At 55.2% G+C, this 5,593-nt stretch overlaps 1 protein-coding gene across 5 annotated transcripts in view; it reads right to left on the bottom strand.

Moving 5' to 3' along the window:
- Window positions 1–5,593, bottom strand: part of GSE1 (Gse1 coiled-coil protein) — a 439,129-nt gene that overhangs the window by 149,395 nt on the left and 284,141 nt on the right. The gene's annotated exons all lie outside the window — the stretch shown is intronic.

Genomic DNA, 5,593 nt, shown 5'->3' with positions numbered 1-5,593 from the left:
AATCAGTGTCACTGGGCTAAAGTGTCGTCAGAGCTGTGCTCCCATGGAGGCTCTCGGGGGGGGGGGGGGAAGCCTTCCTTGATTCTTCCAGCTCCAGGTGGCGGCAGGTGCTCCTTGGCTCATGGCCACGTCCCTCCTAGTCTCTGCCTCTGTGGTCACGTGGCGTTCTTCACTTCTGTGTCTCAGATCTCGCTCTGCCTCTCTCTTATAAGGACACTTGAAATTGCGTCTAAGGGCCCACCTGGGTAATCCAGGATAATCTCATCTCACAATCCTTAACTTAATCACATCTGCCAAAACCCCTTTCCCGAATCAGGTCACAGTCACAGGTTCCTTCTAGGCATTAAGACATGGATGTCTTTTGGGGGGGGGGGTCGCTTTTCAGCCTACCACACGTACAAAGGGAAAAATCCAGCCAGGTTATTGCTTCTTTATGTTCAGCTCATATGGCCACGGAAGCCAGTCACTCACCCAGCAACTCTTTCATGAGTGGCAGGCACTGTTCTGGGCAGTGGGGACAAGGCAGTCAGGAGAACCAAGTAATCCCTGTCTTTAAGGAGATCACCCACATAGGTGGGTAAAGAGCGATGGATACGAAGGGAAACAAAGCCAGGAGAGGAATTCGGTGTTAAATGTCCCCAGGATAGGCTTGACAATGCAGCTGAATTATGAATAAAGGCCTGAAGGAGCCAGGTTCTAGAGCAGTGTGGCGCTCTTGGGAGAACATTCCAGATGGGGGAACAGCAGGTGCCCAGGCTCAGAGGCCAGAGCGTGCCTGGTGTGTTCGCAGAACAGCACGAGGCCAGCGTGGCTGCAGTGACACAGAAGAAGGGGGGATTGGAGGTAGAGGCAGCAAGAGGGAGTAAGAGGCTTTGGGGGAGTCACAAAGGGCTCCGTAGTTCTAATCATGACTTTGACCTTTGCTCCTGTGGAGTGGGAGCTGTGGGAGGGCGCCCACACTTAAGAGTCCCGATCCCTGACCAAGGCTGGGTTCTAGTGTTTTCTTCCAGTAGTGACCAACAGAACCAGCCCCCAGCCCTTGCTGAGTATCTAGCTGTGCGTGCCAAGCAAGGTTACCAGCCATGGTATGTGTGCCCCGGCCTAGGCAGGCTGTGCAGGTTGCACCGACACACACACACACACACAGAGCTGGGGCACTGGTTGGTCCTGGGCTGGGGTAAGCCTGGGCCAGCACTGCGCCTGCTAGAGCTGCAGCCCCATTAAGAATTTATCAGCCCAGAGGGAAGAAGTCTTTAGCTCTGGGTCTCCCATGGTGGGGTCCTCCGCAATAGCAAAAAACTTTGCTTCTGGGAATCAAATGGAAATTCAGGCCCTGGAGTATAATGAAAAGCCAGCTCACAGGCATTTCCCTCTGAGCCAGGCTGAGCGGCCCCTTAATGACGGGAGAGCTGGGGGGGCAGGTGGGGGACCCCAGGAGACCCCAGAGCAAGCACGCAAGATGGTGGCCATGTTGGAGGCGCTCGGCCCTCCGGGCCCCACCTGCTCGGCGCTGCCTGGCCTAATAAACCCTCTCTCTTTGGAGTCACATTCGATGCAGTTCCAACAGGGAGCCATACGTCACCAAATCCAGCAAAAATTTGTGCTAAATTGAATCAATCCATCTTGGAAATGGCTCTTGTCAGGTTCTGTCAGAGAGACCGTCTGCAGGGGATGGAGAGATCAGGACGGGCAATCAGGACGTGGGGGTTGCGGGGGCTCAAATCTTAACACCTCCAAGCCTCCCATAGCCTGTGGTTGGGGGAGGGAGGGACTGACATGCACCTCGCGAATGAGGCTCGCAGTGAGCTGTCAGGGGACAGGCAGGTGGCAGAGGCATCTGGCTAGCTGTGGACCCCCACACCGCCCCCGCAGCCTGGCCGGCCTGCCGTTATTCGACCTTAGAAGGAGACTTCTCGTTTCTCAGGTCAGTGGAATTCCACAATGATTAGGTGCCCATTCAACGCCAGGTAAGCTGATGGCCGAGTAGCGCCCAAGCAAAGCCAGCCAAGTTGAATTCAGACCCAGGGCTGTAGGACTCAAAGTCTGGGAGCAGCCAGGGGCTGAGGCCAAGTGCACCCCTGCCCCCACCGGCTGGATGGCCTAGGAAAGGTGGCCCCTTCCTGCGCAGAAGCCAGCCAGAAAGGCCCCGAGGCTTGTGATGGCCTGGAGAGACCCTTTGCCTCCTCCTTGGTGACATGGGCCTCCCCCCTGTGTGCTATGATTCTGGGCATCGGGCCCTACCCTCTGGAGTTCTGGGCGCCTGAGATGAACACGACACGGGTTCACCCAGTCAGCCACTGCCCTGCAGTTCTGAGTGAGGCCCAGCCAGCCTTAGGAGCTGGCCGAGAAGCAAGGCCCGGGGCCCTCAAAACACGACCTCCCCAGGACCAGATCTCTCCATATCTCTTCCCAAAGTCTGGCTCTCAAATTTGTCCACGGCATAGATCCAACCCTGGTAGCTGGCTTCGTTTCCTCGCACAGCCACACAAACCCTGGCTCCCATCACGTAGGCAGGCCACTTTCCCCATACCATGAAAAGCCCTGCACAGTCCAGCCTTTGTCTGTGCTGTCCCCCTTCCCAGGCAAGCCTTCTCTGCTGAGGTCATCCCAATACCCCCTTTCCTTCAGGTCCGGGCTCAAGTCTCTGCTCCTGTCCCCTGCTGTGGCCATCTCCCCCAACTCCAGTCCCTAATGCATTCCAACCGGCCAGCACTCAGCATGTGCCTGTCACAGCCACATGCTCCAAGTGTCAGCTCCCTAGGGTCACAGACCCGACCCGCACACGATACTCCCCCAAAGGATGCAACACAAGGCAGGGCATGCAGACGTTTCTGAACGGTTTTTCTGAATGTCAAGTTCAGGGGCGCCAGGATGCAGGTAACAGACAAAGAGCACTACTAGGTTCCCGCGAATTTCACTCTGGATAGAAACAAACCGAGAAATCGACTTCCCTCCGCACATCTTTGCTTTGGGCCTGTGTTTCTGGGTAACTGTTGCCATGTGTCTGTGAAGCAGCTGCCGGACGCCTGGGCGGCTGGCCCCACCGAGGCACGCCCAGGGCACACACAGTCAAGGGAACAGCTGGACCACATCTCCTCCACAGGCAGCCTTCCGACAAAACCCCCAGATGGCTTGTCCCCCGCTCCTGAGCTGTCTCTGCTTCTCCCCATCTTGCCCCAGGTGGCGCTGAAATGGAGCAGTGGCTAGGCAGAAGCCACCTAGAACATGTCATTTTGGAATGTCACCAGTTCTAAAAAATTATCTCATAGACTTAGAAGTCACGGCAGTGGCTACTCCAGGGGGACGGTGGCTGACCAGGGGTCCAAGGGGGCTTCTGGAAGCTGACCAGGCTCCGTTTCTTATCTGGGTTGTCACACAGTGAGTTCAGCTTGTCCACGCACACAGGAGATACATTTATATGCACTTTTCTGATGACTTTCATACTTCAAAGACAATTGGGAAAATGGCACCTGTGATCAGCTGAAGTGTGTCCCCCGAAAATTCCTATGTTGAAGTCCTAACCCCCAGAACATCAGAATGTGATTGTACTCAGAGATGGGGCCTTTGAAGAGGTGATTAAGTTAAATGAGGTCATCAGAGTGGGTCCTACTCCAATATGACTGCTGTCCTTATAAAAAGAGATTAGGACACAGACACGCACAGAAAGAAGACCATGTGAGGACACAGGGAGAACACAGCCGTTGGCAAGCCAAGGAGAGAGGCCTCAGAAGGAACCAGCCCTTGATCTCAGAGTTCCAGCCTCCAGAACTGTGAGAAAATAAATCTCTGTTGTTTAAGCCGCCCAGCCCGTGACACTTCGTTATGGCGGCCCTGGCAGAGTGTACAGCAGCCATTTGGTGAGTGGGAGTAGCCCCATGGTCCCGGCATGGAGGCCCGGCCATACCCAGCTGCCCTCAGACCCTCAGCCCAGAAGCCTCAGATTTGGGGCAAAGAGAGACGGCCAGGGTTTGGCTTCTTAGGTCGTTTTCCCTCAAGAGTCACCGCAACCCCCAACTCAATTTCCAAACCGGATACCAAGTAAGTGGATGGCGGAGACCAGAGACCTACAGAGGGATTTATTAGTAGGCAGAGGAAGACAAAAGCAATCTTGCCTGACACAAATATAGATGAATACGTGTATAGGAAACCCACAGACTGGCAAATTAAAATGTGGTTCGGGCTGGCGAGCGTCGAGGACGCCGGTTGATGGATCTCCCCAGCCAGACAGCCAGGCCAACCAAATATGTCACCATGACACGCTCTCGCGAAACTGCTGCCCCCACGAATGTACCCCTTGAGGAAGGAAGGAGAGTCTCCTGGGTCCAGCAGGGCTGTGGATTCCAAATTTGGGGAACAGTGTGCATGCAGTTCTGGTCTCTGTCTTGGAAGGAAAAGGGGCACTGGCCCAGGAAACTTGGGCACGTGGGGAGGGCGGGAAACAGGAGAGGGTGTGGATGAGGGGGGTCTCACTGTTCCCCCTCACTGAGCTGTCAGACTCAGGATGGCAAAGATGTCTGTGGCTGCCTTTCCCAGCAGGTAGCAGGAGCTCCCCCAAAGGCTGATGAACGAATGAATGAATGAATGAATGGCACAACGCCTGAAGCGCTTAGCACAGTGTCAGGCGCATGGTTAACAAACGTGAGCTGTCATTATCATTATTTCTGCACCACCACCACCTCCCCAGGTTCAAAACCGCACGGACATCATTATCGCCACCTACACGAGAACAGCCCCTTAGAACGGTGCTCCAGGCTTTTCCCACCTGGACCACCGTCCCGTTCCATCCTTCCAGCCTCACTCCACACTGGCCACTCCCGGAGTCTCTCTGATGCCCGATGGGCCCCACCCTTCCCACCCCTTCCTTTGCTAGTCTCGTTCCCTTTTCCTGGAATAACCCCTCCCTCCTTCCTCTGGCGGGTCCCACCTTATCCCTCGGGGCTGAGCGCAGGCCCCAGCCATCTGCAACGCCCTCTCTCCGTGCCCACGCAGAAGGGGGCTGCTCCCCCCCACCCCCTGGAGCTGTGCTACCCCATAAGGAAGCTGCATCTGGCTATTTACATTAACATACTAAAATAAAATGGAAAATTCAGTTCCTGGGTCGCACTGGCCACATTTCAAGTGCTCAGGAGCCCCAGGTGGTTGGTGGCAACCACATCAGACCACTCCGTCAGAGGCCATTTTTCCTCCCTGCAGAGAGTTCTACCAGACGGTGCTGCCCCAGCACGTCCTGCTATAGGACTGCCCAATACACAGCAGGTGTTCGCCCCCTGGGGGTGATTGGTACCCTGTCTGATTCATCGTGGTGCCCCTCGCAGAGCCTGGCATACAGGAGGTACTCAAAACTCACTGGCTGAATTGGAAACATTTAGGGATATTCTGATGTTCTGGTCTCCACCTTGTTTACCTTCTGTTGTCTGATTCTGGGAAGGCAGTTTCTGAAAGAATGTGGCGGTAATGATTATGCGAATCTGTGTGCCAGACCCCGAGCTTTTCCCATAGCACCTCGGTTAACCCCTGCAAGGAAGAAGTTGTCGCCCCATTTTACAGTGACAGCTGTGCGGCCCTCATCTGTGGCAAAGCCGGTTTTGAAACA

The sequence above is a fragment of the Hipposideros armiger genome, unplaced genomic scaffold, assembly GCF_001890085.2.
Source record: "Hipposideros armiger isolate ML-2016 unplaced genomic scaffold, ASM189008v1 scaffold_19, whole genome shotgun sequence".
Taxonomy (NCBI): domain Eukaryota; kingdom Metazoa; phylum Chordata; class Mammalia; order Chiroptera; family Hipposideridae; genus Hipposideros; species Hipposideros armiger.
The sequence above is the reverse complement of the archived record's forward strand: the minus strand, read 5'-3'. Positions and strand labels throughout refer to the sequence as shown.